Source organism: Oncorhynchus keta, chromosome 12, assembly GCF_023373465.1.
Source record: "Oncorhynchus keta strain PuntledgeMale-10-30-2019 chromosome 12, Oket_V2, whole genome shotgun sequence".
In the NCBI taxonomy this organism is placed as follows: Eukaryota; Metazoa; Chordata; class Actinopteri; order Salmoniformes; family Salmonidae; genus Oncorhynchus; species Oncorhynchus keta.
Window position 1 is genome coordinate 21,311,805 of NC_068432.1, and position 19,187 is coordinate 21,330,991.

The following is a 19,187-nucleotide window of genomic DNA, read 5'->3' on the forward strand; positions in this document are numbered from 1 at the left end:
CTGAAGTCGTGGAGACATTGGCTTGAGGGTCTAAACACCCTTTTCCCATCTGGACTGATCACCGCAATTTGAAGTACATCCGGGCAGCAAGGACTGAACCCTCGCCAGGCAAGGTGGGCCATGTTTTTCACCCGTTTCGTTTTTTCCCTTTCCTACAGACCAGGTTCCCAAAACGTGAAAGCAGACTCACTGTCACGACTGTATGACGCAGAGGAGCGGCCCATGGATCCCACTCCCATACTCCCGGCATCCTGCCTGGTGGTGCCGGTAGTGTGGGAGCTGGACGCGGACATTGAGAGCAGGTGTTACGTGCAGAGCCTGCTCCCCTCCAGTGTCCCACTGGACATCTGTACATTCTGTCTGCTGTCCGTGACCGGTTGGTCTTTTGGGCCCACATGTCACCCTCCTCTGGTCATCCTGGGATCGGTCAGGTGGTGTGCTGTTTGGTTGGGAAGTACTGGTGGCATACCTTGGCCAAGGACGTGAGGGTTTATGTTTCCTCCTGCTCGGTGTGCGCCCAGTGTAAGGCTCCTAGATACCTGCCCAGAGGGAAGTTACACCCCTTACCCGTTCCACAGTGGCCTTGGTCGGGCGGAGCTCGGTGGTCGGCGTCGCCAGTCTTCTAGTCATCATCGATCCTCTTTTTATTTTCCATGTGTTTTGTCTTGTTTCTCACACCTGGTTTCAATTCCCTCAATCGTTTGTTGCGTTTTTAACCCTCTGTGCCCCCCATGTGTTTGTGTGGGGTTGTTTATTTGTAAGTGCTTGTGCACGTATTGTTTGGTGCGCTACTGTCACGAACGTTGTTGTAAGAATCGGACCAAAATGCAGGGTGGTTTGGGTTCATCATCTTTTATTATGAGAACCGGCACAAAAACGATAAAGAGCAAAGCAAACGAACGTGCAGGTTTGTCCTACGCAAAGGCAACAATACGAAAACAAGATCCCATAAAAACCCAGTCGGAAAAGGCTGCCTAAATATGATCCCCAATCAGAGACAACGATAGACAGCTGCCTCTGATTGGGAACCATACCAGGCCAACATAGAAATACAAAAACTAGAGTACCCACCCTGGTCACACCTCGACCTAACCAAATTAGAGAATAAAAGGCTCTCTAAGATCAAGGCGTGACAGTACCACTCCCAAAGGTGCGGACTCCGGCCGCAAAACCTGACTATATAGGGGAGGGCCCAGGTGGGCATCTAGCCTCTGTGGCGGCTCCGGTACGGGACGTAGACCCCGCTCCGCTCGCGGATCCGTAAGCTTTGGTGGCGGCTTTGGTGCAGGGATCGTCGCCAGAAGCTCTGGACCGTGGATCGTCGCCGGAGGAACCGGAACGTGGATCGTTGCCGGAGGAACTGGACCGTGAGAGAATACTGAAGTGCGTGTCCCCAGTCGGGTACGTCCTGTGTCTGCTCCTCGCACTCTCCCTCAAGTGCGCCTTCCCAGACAGGTACGTCTTGTGCCTGCTCCCCGTACTCGCCCTGTAGGGCGTGTCACCAGTCCGGTGCCACCTGTGCCAGCCCCACGCATCAGGCCTCCAGTGCGCCTCCCCAGTCCAGAGCTTCCGGCGATGGTCCCCAGTCCAGAGCCCCCTGCTAGGGTTCCTAGTCCAGAGTGTCCTGCGAGGGTTCCCAGTCCAGAGCCTCCTGCTAGGGTTTCCAGTACAAGCCTCCAGCGAGGGTTCCTAGTCCAGAGCCTCCTGCGAAGGTTCCCAGTCCAGAGCCTCCAATGATGATCCACGGTCCGGAGTCCCCGGTGATGGTCCACAGTCCGGTTCCTCCGGCGACAATCCACGATAGACAGCTACAGGACCTACCGGACTGGGGACACGCACTTCAGGGAGAGTGCGAGGAGGAGGCACAGGACGTACTGGGCTGTGGAGGTACACTGGAGACCTGGTGCATAGAGCTGGCACAGATGGTGCCGGAACGATGATACACTCCGCACGGCAAGTGCGGGGAGCTGGCACAGGACGTACTGGCCTGTGGAGGCGCACTGGAGACCTGGTGCGTAGCACCGGCACAAACTGTACCGGAACGGTGGCACACACTTCAGGGCGAGTGCGTGGAGGAGACATAGGACGCATCGGACTGGGGAGGCACCCTGGAGGCCAGATGCGTGAAACTGGTGCAGATGACACCGGACTGTTGTCACGCTCCTCAGCACGCCTGCTCTGCAGCACTCTCACCACCACCTCTCTTCGGAATCTTTCGTTGAGTTCCTCCTTCGACTCCCTGCCGGTCTCTGGCTCATTCCTCTGCTCCGCCGACCACCCCGTGTGCCACCCCCCAAAAAATATTTTCGGGCTGTTTTTTGGGCTTTCTACCTGGCCGCGAACCCCGGCGTCGTCGCTGTCCTCCCCTATCTTCTTGCGTCTCCCGCCAAGGAAGGCAATACTGTCCTGCCACGAAGTCCAGGATCCCTTCCCATCCAAAATCTCTTCCCAAGTCCATGATACTTTCTCCACTAGGGCACGCTGCTTGGTCCTGTTGTAGTGGGATCTTCTGTCACGATCGTTTGTAGAATAAATAGACCAAGGTGCAGCGTGAGTAGAGTTCCATGTGTTTAATTAATGAAACTCACCAAAACAATGCAGAACAAATGAAACGTGAAGTCATGGAGTGCTCACAGGCAACTACAAACAAACAAGATCCCACAAAATCCCAGTGGGAAAAGGCTGCCTAAATATGATCCCCAATCAGAGACAACGATAGACAGCTGCCTCTGATTGGGAACCATACCAGGCCAATCTAGAAGAAAAAGAAATGCACACCTATTAGGCGAGGTGCTGGCTAGCGGAGTGGAAGACTTGAAAGTAAAAGAGAGCCGCGCACTCTAGGAGTTCAGATGCAAAATTTAATGTCCAAAGTTTCGACAGCCAAGCTGTCTTCATCAGGGTATAATCAAACACTGCGGGATAACTTGTTTATATAGTGTTGAAAGACACAGGTGTCTGTAATCATGGCCAAGTGTGGCCTAATATCATTGGTTAATTATCAAATGTTCAAATGGCATACAAAGAACAGCATACAAAAAAACAAATGGATAGCATACTATCATAGATTCATTATAGACTACACAAGCTTACAAACAATTACAATGGCAAAGTCACAATAATCACAAGAATGGCTTCAGAATGGCTTCAATTAAAGATCCAGGCAGCCTCTCCGAGGGAGGGTGACATGTTTGATGCCAATATAACGCAGAGACGAAATTGAGTGGTTTGCTTCCAAAAAGTGTGCCGCAACTGGGTAAGTCAAGGTTTTGCACCTAATGGTGCTACGGTGCTCTGAGATACTGTCAGGGATTTCCTCCTCTTCTTCCGAAGAGGAGAGGCGAAAAGGACCAATATGCGGCGTGGTAAGTGTCCATGGTTCTTTTAATACATAAATGTACACATGAACACTACAAAACAATAAACATGGAAAACCTAAACAGTCCTATCTGGTGCAAAGACAGAGACAGGAACAATCACCCACAAACACACAGTGAAACCCAGGCTACCTAAGTATGATTCTCAATCAGAGACAACTAATGACACCTGCCTCTGATTGAGAACCATACTAGGCCATAGAAATACCCCAAAACATAGAAAAACAAACATATACTGCCCACCCAACTCACGCCCTGACCATACTAAATAATGACAAAACAAAGGAAATAAAGGTCAGAACGTGACAGATACGTACTTTTATTTTGCGCTTTATTTTACCCACATCATTTTTACCATAAGGACAAGTTATAAGTTAGTCGAGCACGTGATAACACCTTTGATTGGGATCTCTTTCCCTGTTTGTGGGTGTTTGAAGGATCTACATTTATAAGTGCCATTGCATTGAGCACAGCCATTACCATCCAGTAGGGCCGCAAATAGAGGTTGTTCAGGAATATCTTGGGGTGGTAAATCAGAGCGTACCAATTGGTCTCTGAGATTTCTGCCACACAAGAATACAATCAAGGGAAGGTCAGAAAACACATTACAGAGACTATCATCAGAGTTTAGAATGTGCCAATGTTTGTGAACAATTCCCTTCATTTGTTCAGAGCACTTAGAATAGCGGGTAGTTAGAATGCAAGAATGCGTCTTTTTGCGAGACTGACCTTAAAAAAGGTAATGTCTCGTTTTGTTTTGAATCTTCTCAATGGCAATATTAATCTGATCATTTTTGTACCTCCTCTCCTTGAATTTACTTTGTATCTCAGCCATATTTCTTTCGAAATCTGAATGTTTTTTGCAAATTCTTTTGATTCGACAGAATTGGCTGTAGGGCAATCTATTTTTCAAGGGAAGTGGGTGACAACTGTCAGCCCTCAACAAACTGTTAGGATCAGTAGGCTTCCTGTAATGATCAGTGTATAGAACATTATTTTCATACAAGATCAGAAGATCAAGGAAGCTGATTTGACGTGTATCAGATTGCATAGTAAATCTCAGATGCTCAGAACAGGAGTTAAGAAAAGCATGGAACGCCTGGAGCTGTTTTGCATCACCCCTCCATAGAACAAAAATATCATCAATATACCATTTCCAAATAATGATATTAGGCAAGAAAACATTTTTGAGAGAATTGAAAATAGACCATACCAGGCCAACATAGAAATACAAAACCTAGAGTACCCACCCTAGTCACACCCTGAGCTAACCAAATTAGATAATCAAATGCTCTCTAAGGTCAGGGCGTGACAGCTACGTTTTTTTTTTACCCAATTAGTCTTGTTATTTTTATGCCGTGGGTTTTGCTATTAAACTGCTCCGGCTATTACCAAGTTCTGCTCTCCTGCGTCTGACTTCCCTACCACCGATTATGCACCCCTTACACACAAACATTATACATTATCAGTTCTCTATGTCTGACAAGTAGTATGGAGATGCTGCTTGGAGTATTGCTTCATCATCTTTTGCAATATTCTCCCTGTGAATCTGGTGATGTTTTTTTCCCCTGTACAGAGAAATTAGCTATTGAAGTCGCCTGAATTATTTTCAATACATTTGTGTGAAAGTACCAGCTGTCATTAAGGTAAAGGGTGGCTACTTTGAAGAATCTCAAATACAAAATATATTTAGATTAGTTTAACACTTTTTTGGTTACTACATGATTACATATGTGTTATTTTATAGTTTTGATATCTTCACAATTATTCTACAATGTAGAAAATAGTAAAAAATTAAGTAGAACCCTGCAATGAGTAGGTGTGTCCAAACGTTTGACTGGTACTGTATGTAAATCCTATAAATTAAAAGGACCAATATGGGTTCAATCAATTAGCTTAATTTTGCAAGGATCAAATTACATTTCAACAAATGAATGTTTCAGGAATGCTAATCTCATCTGTTTCAAACTACAGAAATGATTTCAGTACAAACTGAGATGGTGGGTGTCATGGCTTGCTGAAATGACATGGAATGATCCATGTGTAACAAATCATAGCCAGCCAGTCAGTCAGTCAGTCAGTCAGAAGAGGACCAGGCAGGGAGCCACCCAGCCCTGTCCTAACCAGGCCTGGGCTCTCTCTGCCGGTCCTGATAACGGCCTGTGTCTGGCGTGGGGGGTGGGGTTATGGTGGTTAGAGGCCATCTGCTCCAGCTGGGGACGAGGAGATAAGGCCAGCAAGCCAGAGATCAGTCTGGAGTTGATCTATCACACCTCCTCACATCTCTACATGCTCAGGATTCCTGGGGTGAGGGGCAGTGTGTGTCAAATCAAATCAAATGTTATTTGTCACATGCTTCATAAACAATAGGTGTAGACTAACAGTGAAATGTTTACTTACTCATGGATAATTTTCCAAAATTGCAGAGTTACTGAAAATGGGATTTAAGTCAAAACTGTAACTCAGCCACACAGGAACATTCACTGTTTTCTTGGTAAGGCTACTCCAGTTTAGATTTGGCCTTGTATTTTATGTTATCGTCCTGCTAAAAGGTGAATTCTTCTCCCAGTGTCTGGTGGAAAGCAGACTGAACCAATTTTTCCTCTAGGATTTTGCCTGTGCTTAGCTCCATTCCATTAATTTTTTTATCCTGAAAAATTCCCCAGTCCTTAACAATTACAAGCATACCCATAACCTGACGCAGTCACTACAATGCTTGAAAATATGGAGAGTGGTACTCAGTAATGTGTTGTACTGGATTTGCCCCAAACATAACACTTTGTATTCAAGACAAAAAATGTATTGCTTTGCCAATGTTTTTGCAGTATTTACTTTAGTGCCTTGTTGCAAAAAGGATGCATGTTTTGGAATATTGTTATTCTGTACAGGCTTCCTTCTTTTCACTCTGTAAATTAGGTTAGTATTGTGGAGTAACTGCAATGTTGTTGATTCCATCCTTAGTTTTCTCCTATCACAGCCATTAAACTCCATAAGTGTTTTAAAGTCACCATTGGCCTCATAGTGAAATCCCTGAGCTGTTTCTTTCCTCTCCGGCAACTGAGTTAGGAAGGACGCCTGTATCTTTGCCGTGACTCAGTGTATTACAGTTTTTTACAATCACTTTGGCACTAATTTCGGAACCCCGATGTCATTTTTCTAAATTCTAGCCCCAAAACTCATAACCAATGATCAAAATGCTAATTTTAAAAAACTGTAACACTTTTTTCAATTGCTTGGAAACAATGCACATATAGCTAAGATCATTTGTTCATTGAACTAAAATCACCTGTTCAAAATAACACACCTTAACATCAAAGTATTATCATTTCAAAATGCAATTCACACATTATATCTGAATTGACTGTCTATTCATTTCATTACAATGATCTAACTATGAATTGATACAACTGCTCAAAATGAGAAGTAACTGTTGCATTACTCATAATGCATAGTTTTATGGAAACTGACAAACAAAATTCCATGTTTAGGTCATGAAAGTTTCAGGATAATGAGATCCATTGACACCAATTATCGTGGAACATGAACCAATTGGACTACATTATCTATGGATGTAATACTTCATCATCATTCTTTATTAGACACTGTTTCTATGGTCCCATGTACCACTTTTCCAGACCATGTTTTCCGATTTGACATTACTGTACACTCACCGGCCACTTAATTAGGTACACCTATCTAGTACTGGGTAGGACCCCCTCTTGCCTCCACAACAGCCTGAATTATTCATGGTGTTGTACGTTAAGAGATGCCATTCTGCACACCACTGTTTTAAACAGCTGTTATTTGAGCAGTTGTGGCCTTTCTGTTCGCTTGAATGAGTCTGGACATTCTCCTCTGACCTCTCTCATTAACAAGGTGGTTTTGCCCACAGAACTGCCACTCACTGCGTGTGTTTTGTTTATCGCACCATTCTCTGTAAACTCTAGAGACTGTAGTGCGTAAAAATCCCAGGAGGGCAGCTGTTTCTGAGATGCTGGAATCACCATGTGTGGCATCAACAATCATACCACAGTCAAAGTTGCTGAGATTACTCATCTTGCCTGTTATAATGTTTGGTTGAACAACATCTAAAGCTCTCTACTCTATATACTCTATATATTGAGTTGCAGGCAGCCACATGATTGGCTGTTCAAATGTAACCTTAATTGATGAGCTAAGTCAGGTCTGTAGAGGAGATGGCATGACCTATGTCATTGTGTGGGATAATGTCAGGTTCCACCATGCTCAAATGGTGCAAGCATGGTTTCAGGCCCAACCACAATTTACCACCCTGTACTTACCCCCATACTCTCCTTTCCTTAACCTGATTGAGGAATTTTTCTCCATGTGGAGGTGGAAGGTATATGATAGGCGCCCTCACAAACAAGCCACCCTTCTCCAGGCCATGGATGACACATGCAATGACATCACGGCAGACCAGTGTCAGGCCTGGATTCGCCATGCCTGAAGATTCCTCCCAAGATGTTTGGCTAATGAAAACATCCATTGTAATGTGGATGAGAACCTGTGGCCAAATCCACAAGAAATATAGAATATAGAAATATAGAAGTACAGTAATCAATCTTTTGTTTTCTTTGTACAGTAAGCCAGGTGAGGAACACTGCAGTGATGTTTTACAGTAAGCCAGGTGAGGAACACTGCAGTGATGTTTTACAGTAAGCCAGGTGAGGAACACTGCAGTAATGTTTTACAGTAAGGCAGGCGAGGAACACTGCAGTGATGTTTTACAGTAAGACAGGTGAGGAACACTGCAGTGATGTTTTACAGTAAGCCAGGTGAGGAACACAGCAGTGATGTTTTACAGTAAGCCAGGTGAGGAACACTGCAGTGATGTTTTACAGTAAGCCAGGTGAGGAACACTGCAGTGATGTTTTACAGTAAGCCAGGTGAGGAATGTTTTACACTGCAGTGATGTTTTACAGTAAGCCAGGTGAGGAACACAGAAGTGATGTGTTACAGTGATGTTTGTTTTACAGTAAGCCAGGTGAGGAACACATGTTTTACAGTGATGTTTTTTACAGTAAGCCAGGTGAGGAACACTGCAGTGATGTTTTACAGTAAGCCAGGTGAGGAACACTGCAGTTGACCTTTAACTGTTTTTTCTTTTTTTTGTAGCTAATTATTTTTGCTTTGATTCAAAGAAACATATGTTGTGATTTTATTGTATTTCATCAATAAATTTCATATTTTATTCAATGATTCCACTGTGTCTGTAGTATTCTCTCTACTAGTCCTTTTACAGTGATGTATTTACGTGTAGTAGCATAATGAAACATGTATCACATACTTAGTACTACAATATTTAATGATTGGACGAACAACTACACAGTGAAACTATCGGTATCTTGTGTGTGGGTGATCTAAATTAATGTTCCTATGGTATTTAATGATAAATTAGTTATTTGAACCGATGATTCTGCAAGTGCAAGGTTTTTTCAAAGGTATGAATGCACAATGCAATGTTTTGAACATTGGACAGTGTTACAAGTGATGACCGTTTTGAGTTTTGTGTCTAGAGTTTTGAAAAAGGACCACAAGGTTCTGAAATTAGTGCCAACGTGATTGTTAAAAACTTCGCCCAAAGTGTAACTACAAACTTCAACATGTTCAAAGGGATATTCAATGTCTTCTTTTCAAGATGCACCCATCTACCCATCATGTGACTTGTTCAGCACATTTTTACTCCTGGACTTATTTAGGCTTAACAAAGGGCTTGAATACTTATTGACTCAAGATGTTTCAAAAAACATTTATTTTTTTATTTCACCTTTATTTAACCAGGTAGGCTAGTTGAGAACAAGTTCTCATTTGCAACTGCGACCTGGCCAAGATATAGCATAGCAGTGTGAACAGACAACACAGAGTTACACATGGAGTAAACAATTAACAAGTCAATAACACAGTAGAAAAAAGGGGAGTCTATATACATTGTGTGCAAAAGGCATGAGGAGGTAGGCGAATAATTACAATTTTGCAGATTAACACTGGAGTGATAAATGATCAGATGGTCATGTACAGGTAGAGATATTGGTGTGCAAAAGAGCAGAAAAGTAAATAAATAAAAACAGTATGGGGATGAGGTAGGTGAAAATGGGTGGGCTATTTACCAATAGACTATGTACAGCTGCAGCGATCGGTTAGCTGCTCAGATAGCAGATGTTTGAAGTTGGTGAGGGAGATAAAAGTCTCCAACTTCAGCGATTTTACAATTCGTTCCAGTCACAGGCAGCAGAGAACTGGAACGAAAAGGCGGCCAAATGAGGTGTTGGCTTTAGGGATGATCAGTGAGATACACCTGCTGGAGAGCGTGCTACGGATGGGTGTTGCCATCGTGACCAGTGAACTGAGATAAGGCGGAGCTTTACCTAGCATGGACTTGTAGATGACCTGGAGCCAGTGGGTCTGGCGATGAATATGTAGCGAGGGCCAGCCGACTAGAGCATACAACTCGCAGTGGTGGGTGGTATAAGGTGCTTTAGTGACAAAACGGATGGCACTGTGATCAACTGCATCCAGTTTGCTGAGTAGAGTGTTGGAAGCAATTTTGTAGATGACATCGCCAAAGTCGAGGATCGGTAGGAGAGTCAGTTTTACTAGGGTAAGTTTGGCGGCGTGAGTGAAGGAGGCTTTGTTGCGGAATAGAAAGCCGACTCTTGATTTGATTTTCGATTGGAGATGTTTGATATGAGTCTAGAAGGAGAGTTTACAGTCTAGCCAGAAACCTAGGTACTTATAGATGTCCACATATTCAAGGTCGGAACCATCCAGGGTGGTGATGCTGGTCAGGCGTGCGGGTGCAGGCAGCGAACGGTTGAAAAGCATGCATTTGGTTTTACTAGCGTTTAAGAGCAGTTGGAGGCCACGGAAGGAGTGTTGTATGGCATTGAAGCTCGTTTGGAGGTTAGATAGCACAGTGTCCAAGGACGGGCCGGAAGTATATAGAATGGTGTCGTCTGCGATTCCACTTTGACACTATGGGGTATTGTGTGTAGGCCCGTGACAAAAATCTAAATTTAATCCATTTTAAATTCAGTCTGCAACACAACAAAATGTGGAAAAAGTCCAGGGGTGTGAATACTTTATGATGGCACTGTTGGTAGGGGTAAAGTGACGATGCAACAGGATAGATAATAGACAATAGGAGCAGCGTATGTGGTGAGTGTGAAAGTGTGTGTTTGAGTGTGTGTGTGTGAGTGTGTGTGGGGGGCGTCAGAATGCATGTCTGCGCATGTTGTGTGTGTGTGTGTGTGTGTGTGTGTGTGTGTGTGTGTGTGTGTGTGTGTGTGTGTGTGTGTGTGTGTGTGTGTGTGTGTGTGTGTGTGTGTGTGTGTGTGTGTGTGTGTGTGTGTGTGTGTGCATGCGTGCGTACATGCGTGTGTGTATGTGTGTGTTGGGGTGTCAGTGTAAGTATGTGTGAGTGTGTGGGTAGAGTCCAGAGTGTGTGCACAGTGTCAGTGCAAGGGTAGCCATTTGGTTAGTCTTGTTTAGCAGTCTTATGGCTTGGGGATGGAAGCTATTCAGGGTCCTGTTGTTTCCAGCCTTGGTGCACCGGTACCGCTTTGACGTGCGGTAGCAGAGAGAACAGCCTATGGCTTGGGTGGCTGGAGTCTAAGAACATACGTTGGGCCTTCCTCTAACTCCACCTGGTATAGAGGTCCTGGATGGCAGGAAGCTCGGCCCCAGTGATCTACTGCGCCATAATCACCACCCTCTGTAGCACCTTGTGGTCAGGTGCCTTGCAGTTGTCGTACAAAGCGGTGATGCAGCTAGTCAAGATGCTCTCAATGGTGCAGCTGTATAACTTTTAGAGGATCTGAAGGCCCATGCCAAATCTTTTCAGCCTCCTGAGGTGGAAGAGGCGCTGTGGCGCCCTCTTCACAACTGTGTGTGTGTGTGTGGACCATGTTAATTGCTTAGTGATGTGGACACTGAGGAACTTGAAGCTCTCGACCCTCTCCATTACCACAGTGCCAGGTCTCTGACCTCCTCCCTATAGGCTGGCTAATCATCATCGGTGATCAGTCCAACCATCGTCGTGTCATCAGCAAACTTGATGATGGGATTGGATTCATGTGCAGACACGCAGTCATGGGTGAACATGGATTACAGGAGGGGACTAAGCATACAGGAGGGGACTAAGCATACAGGAGGGGACTAGGCCCCCCTGTGTTGATGGTCAGCGTGGCGGATGTGTTGTTGCCTACCCCCACTGCCTGGGGGTGGCCTATCAGGAAGTCCAGGGTCCAGTTGCAGACGGATGTGTTCAGTCCCAGGGTCCTGAGCTTTGTGATGTGCTTGGAGGGGACTATGGTGTTGAATGCTGAGCTGTAGTCAATGAAAAGCATTCTTACCTGACTACAGCTCAGCATTAGAGATTGCATCATCTGTGGATCTGTTGGGGCGGTATGTGAATTGGAGTGGGTCCAGAGTGTCTGGGATGATGGCGTTAATTTGAGCCATGACCAGCCTTTCAATGCATTTAATGGCTATATACAGTATGTGAGTACTTGGGGCGATAGTCATTTAGGCAGTTTACCATAGCGTTCTTGGGAATGGGGACTATGGTGATCTGCTTGAAATAAGTTGGAATTACAGACCGGGTCAGGGATAGGTTGAAAAGGTCATTGAAGACACTAGTCAGCTGGTCAGCGTATGCTCTGAGTACGTGTCCTGGTATTCCATCTGGCCCTGCGACCTTGCGAATGTTAACCAGTTTAAAGGTCTTACTCACATTGGCTATGGAGAGTGAGATCACACAGTCGTCATGAACAGAGAATTCTAAAGGAGAATGTCAGGCCATCCATCTGTGAGATGAAGCTGAAGAGCAGCTGGGATATGCAACAAAACAATGATCCAAAACACACAATCAAGTCTATTCGAAAATGGATAAAAAGCAACAAATTTGAAGGTTTGTAATGGCGTAGTCAAAGTCCAGACCTAATCCCATTTGAGATGTTGTGACAGGACTTGAAACGAGCAGTTCATGAATGAAAACCCACAAATATCGCTAAGTTAAAGCAATTCTGCATGGAAGAGTGTGCCAAAATTCCTCCACAGCGACGTGAGAGACTGATCAACAACTACAGGAAGCGTTTGGGCGGAGTCATTGCATCTAAAGTTGAAACAACCAATTATTGAGTGTAAGGGGGCAATTCATTTTCACTCAGGGGCATTGAGTGTTGCATAACTTTGTTTTATGAAATAAATTAAATAAGTATGTCATTATTGTGTTATTGTCACGATAACATTCAACATCAAAAATATGCAAAAGTGGAGAAAATTAGAATGGGGGCAAATAATATTTCACAGCACTGTAGCAGAACTGATCAGGAGCCTGTAAGATGGCTGCTATCCACTGCAATGCCATCTACTACGTGCGTGTGTGTATTTCTTGGAGGTTTAGGGTTAAGGTTAGAATTAGTGTTAGGGTTAGGAGATAGAGCTAGTTTTAGCGTTAGGGTTAGGAACTAGGGTTAGGTGTAGGTTAGGTTTTGGGGTTAAAGTTAGGGTTAGGGTTAGAGTTAGGGAAAATAGGATTTTGAATTTAACTGAATTGTGTGTCCCCATAAGGTTAGTTTTATACAAGACAGTGTGTGTGTGTGTGTGTGTGTGTGTGTGTGTGTGTGTGTGTGTGTGTGTGTGTGTGTGTGTGTGTGTGTGTGTGTGTGTGTGTGTGTGTGTGTGTGTGTGTGAGTGAGTGTGTGTGTGAGTGAGTGAGTGAGTGAGTGAGTGAGTGAGTGAGTGAGTGAGTGAGTGAGTGAGAGAGAGAGAGAGAGAGATGGAAACCTAAACAGAGAAAGCACCATTTGCTTAACTCAAGACGTGGTACCTGACATTCTTAAGACACAGTACCTATCCCTTTGAAATATTTAAGTATATTATGGCTTTGTGGGTTTAAGAAGATCAGTTTGAGTGTCTCGCAGAGAGTATTCTTGAACTGCACTTATGAAGCAGGACTGAGTCAAAAGTCTGGCTAACATGCCCCAGTGAATTCACATACACATCTTATCTGGAGATGTTGAGCAACCACAGCACACGGAATGGACTGTACTGTTCAGATAAGAGGGTCTGTGTGAGTGTTTGTGCACCTGTGTGTGTGTGTGTGTGTGTGTGTGTGTGTGTGTGGGTGTGTGTGTGTGTGTGTGTGTGTGTGTGTGTGTGTGTGTGTGTGTGTGTGTGTGTGTGTGTGTGTGTGTGTGTGTGTGTGTGTGTGTGTGTGTGTGTGTGTGTGTGTGTGTGTGTGTGTGTGTGTGTGTGTGTGTGTGGGGGGCTTGTGTATATGAGTTTGAGTCAGTCTGGTGAGCATTTCAGGGCTCTAAATTGTCACGCGTATGTGTGTGTTTTCCCCTGTCCGATAGTAGTTTTGAGGTCATTCATATTTTCCTATTGCATGTGATCAGATACTGGACAGAGCAAGGGGTAGGGGGAGGAGAGGCCAGACAAGGACAAGCTGAGGGGAGTGTGAGGAGTGTGAGGGACCGGATGGACAGTGCAGGGGCTGCGGGAGGGGGTAGGGGGGTGTTGACTCAGTGGTTGATATCTGCTGACTGTGTTCCTGGTTCCCGGGTGGCTGCTGAGGCCATGGTTACTCAGGCTGCTGCATGCAGCCATCACTGTGGGGTTAGATCTCACACATAATCTCCCTACCTGAATCATCACACAGAGGCAGATGAGAGGGCAATGTTTTTGTTCCCATTGTATCTGTATAGCTACACTGAATAGCTTACACAGAGCCATGGGATGGACATGGAAGAAGACAGAGCGCAGAGAGCATTTCAGGTGAGTGGGCAGCGTTGTTGTTCACGTTGTTGTTTACTGTTAAGTAATGTGACTTCTGATGAATAAGAACAAATTCTTATTTACAATGACGGCCTACCGGGGAACAGTGGGTTAACTGCCTTGTTCAGGGGCAGAACGACAGATTTTTACCTTGTCAGCTCGGGGATTCGATCCAGCAACCTTTCGGTTACTGGCCCAACGCTCTAACCACTAGGATACCTGTCGCCCCAAAACCATGCTAAAACCATGAAACGTGATTATTCTCAACATAGCACTTCAGAAAGATTGTATAATATATTCTATTGTTATAATATTATTACATATTGTAGCAAGCTTGTGTTTGTAAGTGCGGATATCGACTCCGGCAATTGAGCATGCTTTCATGCACTCAATCTCATAAAATAACAATATCATAAAACGTAGATAATTCAAAAATGAATATCAAAGACAGTGCAACATGTCCAACGTTATTGGTGATGCTAGACCTTTTACTCCCTAAAAATATCAAATAAACCATCATATTCTCCCCCTAGATTAGAATTGAGCAACGCTAACAATGACAATGGGACCTCCTGCCTAAATTGTCGTAGCTTCATCCACCAGAAATGGTAATGTACTGTATCATCCAATATCAAGTCAATTCAGCTCTAAAACTCTTCTGGGTAGCTAGGCTACCTGTCATCTGACTCTAAGCAGGAACAGGGGTGTGTGTGATTTGTGTATGTGTGGGTGTGTGTCAGTGTGGGTCTTAGCCCTATTGTTTATGGTCTTAGTGGCCTGAGACGCAGCTTGAGGTGGACAGGATGGGCTTAATCAGCACTCTTTTAGTGTTTGTGTCTTAAATTTAGCAAAAACTCCAGCCACCCTAGTCATAGACTGTTCTCTCTGCTACCGCATGGCAAGCGGTATGGGAGCACCGAGTCTACATCCAAAAGAGTTCTTAACAGATTCTACCCCAAGCCATAAGGATCTTGAACAGCTAATCAAATGGCTAACCATTCTATTTGGGTAGCCCCTCTCCCCCCTCTTTTACACTGCTGCTACTCTATGCATAGTCACTTTAACTCTCCTTACATGTACATAGTACCTCAATTACCTCGACTAATCGGTGCCCCCTTTATATAGCCTCATTATTGTTATTTTACTGCTGCTCTTTAATTATTTGTTACTATAATTTTTTATTTATCTATTTTTTACTTAACACTTATTTTTCTTAAAAATGCATTGTTGGTTAAGGGCTTGTAAGCATTTCACTGTAAGGTCTACCTACACCTGTTGTATTCGGCACATGTGACAAATACAATTTGATTTGATTTGAAATAACCCCACGTTAATGAGGGGTGTCAATCACGAGGAGGGTGGGGAAACGTTTTGGTCAGATGGGAAGGCAAGACTAGGCTATACTCCTCTGCTGGCTGGCTGTTCGGCTACTCAACACTGTGGTTGGCTGGTCGACTGCTCTGTGGCTGGCTGCCTGCTCTGTGGATGGCTGACTGCTGCTCCATGGCTGGGTGGGTGGCTGATGCTCTGTGGCTGGCTGGCTGGTTGGCTGCTCTGTGGCTGGCTGTTAGGCTGCTCTGTGGCTGGCTAGCTGCTCCTTGGCTGGCTGGCTGTTAGGCTGCTCTGTGGCAGGCTGGATGCTCTGTGGCTGGCTGGCTGTCTGGCTGGCTGGCTGGTGGGCTGGCTGGTGGGCTGGCTCCCTGGCTGGATGGCTGGTGCCTTGGGGAAGCAGTAGCACTGGCTGTGTCGACAGCCCCCAGTGTCACGTTACTTCAAACTATAAATCTCCAGAGGAATTCCGTAGGAGGCGGAAAACAAACATCCCATAATGAAACACATGGGGAGGATGAGGATCGGCTTCAAGTGCAACAAATCTGGGCCCTAAAGATGTCTTTAAAATGTATGTCAAACTAAAGTGATAGTAAAATGTATTGGCAATATAAGGCACTTTGAATATTTGATGACATCAGTAACACACAGACCTACAAGTAACTGTCAAAATAATGGAAACATTTGAGGGATACAAAGTATCCTGAAAGCAGGTGCTTCCACACAGATGTGGTTCCTGAGTTAATTAAGCAATTAACATCCTACCATGCTTAGGGTCACGTAGAAAAATGCTGAACAGGCCATTATTTTGGCTACAATGTCTATGCCTCCATAGGATGACTATGCCCCCATCCACAGGGCACGAGTGGTCAAATCCAATCAAATCAAATTGTATTTGTCACATACGCCAAATTCAACATGTGTAGATCTTATCCAGGAAATGCTTACTTATACAGTAAGCCCTTAACCAACAATGCAGTTTTAAGAAAATAGAGTAAAGAAAATATTTATTAAATAAACTAGTAAAAAAACGATAACAAAAAGTAAAACAATAAAATAACAATAATGAATCTATATATAGGGGGTACCGGTACCAAGTCAATGTGCAGGGGTACAGCTTAGTCGCGGAAATTTGTAGGGGTAAAGTGACTATGCATAGATTAAAAACAGAGAGTAGCAGCAGTGTAAAAACAAATTGGGGGGGGCGGGGGGCAATGCAAACAGTCCGGGTGGCCATTTGATTGTTCAGCAGTTATGGCTTGGGGGTAGCTGTTAAGGAGCCTTTTGGTCCTAGACTTGGCACTCCAGTACCGCTTGCGGTAGCAGAGATAACAGTCTATGACTTGGGTAACTGTCTTTGACAATTTTTTGGGCCTTCCTCTGAAACCGCCTAGTATATAGTTCCTGGATGGTAGGAAGATTGGCCCCAGTGATGTACTGGGCTGTACACACTACCCTCTGGGGTATAGTGGGATTTCTTATAAGCGTCTGGATTAGGGTCCCGCTCCTTGAAACGGCAGCTCTAGCCTTTAGCTCAGTACGGATGTTGCCAGTTATCTATGGCTTCTGGTTGTGATATGTATGTATGGTCACTGTAGGGACGACGTCGTTGATGCACTTATTGATGAAGCCGATGACTGAGGTGGTATACTCCTCAATGCCATTGGATGAATCCCGGAACATATTCCAGTCTGTGCCTTCAAAACAGTCCTGTAGCGTAGCATCCGTGTCATCTGACCACTTCCGTATTGAACGAGTCACTGATACTTCCTGCTTTAGTTTTTACTTGTATGCAGGAATCAGGAGAATAGAATTACATTTGTAATGTCTTTATTCTTTTGAACCCTAGGTTTGTGTAATGTTTACTGTTCATTTGTATTGTTTATTTAACTTTTTAATATTATCTACCTCACTTGCTATGGCAATGTCAACATATGTTTCCCATACCAATAAAGCCCTTTGAATCGAATTGAATTGATTTATGGTGAGATTTTCAAAATGGAGGGTGAAGGAGAGCTTTTTACACATCTCTGTGTGTGGAGTAAAGGTGGTCTAGAGTTTTTTTCCCTCTGGTTACACGTGTGACATGCTGGTAGAAATGCAGTTGAACCGATTTAAGTTTGCCTGCATTGAAGGCCCTGGCCACTAGAAGCGCCACTTCTGGATGAGCATTTTCTTGCTCACTTATGGCCTTAAACAGCTTGTTGAGTGCGGTCTTAGTGCCAGTATTGATTTGGGGTGGTAAATAGAAGGCTACAAAAAGTATGTAGTATATAGTGTGGTCTAAAGCTTATCATGAGATACTCTACCTCAGGCAAGCAATACCTAGAGACAACCTTAATATTAGACTTTGCGCACCAGCTGTTACTGATAAATAGACAAACACCCCCACCCACAGCTGTTCTATCCTGCCAATGCATGGAAAAACTAAACCGTATATAATCCATGTCGTTGTTCAGCCACAACTCTGTGAAACAGTTTTAATGTCCCGTTGGTAGGATAGTCTCAAACAGAGCTCATCCAGTTTATTATCCAGTGATTGCACGTTGGCCAATAGAGCTGATGGTAGAGGCGGGTTACCCACTCACCGCCAAATTCTCACAAGGCACCCTGATCTCCGCCCCTTGTATTTTCTTAATTGGGCCTTGTCCGGGAGCAGCATTATATCCTTCGCATCCGACTCATTAAAGAACAAATCTTCGTCCAGTTCGAGGTGAGTAAACTGTTCTGATAACCAGAAGCTCTTTTTGATCATAAGAGTAGCATCAACATTATGTACAAATAAGTGACAAACAATTTTGAAAAAACACACAAAATAGCACAATATTGTTTGGGAGCTCGAAAACCGTCAGCCATCCCCTCTGGAGCCAAATGCTAACAACAATGGTTTGATGACCATGAAAATAACTTCAACCAAATGACATATCCGTCTCAGTCACCAGATCTTAACCCAATTGAACACTTATGGGAGATTCTGGAGCGACGCCTGAGGCAACATTTTCCACCACCATCAACAAAACACCAAATTATGGAATTTCTCATGGAAGAATGATGCCGCATCCCTCCAATAGAGTTCCAGACACTTGTAGTATCTATGTCAAGGTGCATTGAAGCTGTTCTGGCTCGTGGTGGCCCAACGCCCTATTAAGACACTTTATGTTGGCATTTCCTTTATTTTGACAGTTACTTGTATGTGCTGTCATAGACCTACCTGTACTATTGGGTTTTGCGCAAAGGTGATGCTCCACAGTTTCAGTGAAAATAATAACTGTGTTGTTAATCAATCATATGTACCTCTGCATCCTGCCAAACACTGGCTGCCGCCAATCTAAGACCATTAAGCTGCAGAACAGGAACTAGTCCAGAATGTGATAGTGGATATTAACATCCATATTATCTGAACCCACTCTTTGGAAGGTTTTATGGAGTATGGAGCCTCATCGAGTTTAGTCCTACCTTGGCCAACCACTCCACTCCTCTCTTTATCACTGTTTAAAGTTTAACCATCAGCATTCGGACCCTGAACCAGCCATAAACACACACAATGGCTTATCTCTGTGTCTTGAGATCATAGTAAAAGAACATACAAAGTAGCAGAACTGGTCAGGAGCCTGTAAGACGGCTACGATCCACTGCAGCGCCATCTACTACTGTGTGTGTGTGTGTGTGTGTGTGTGTGTG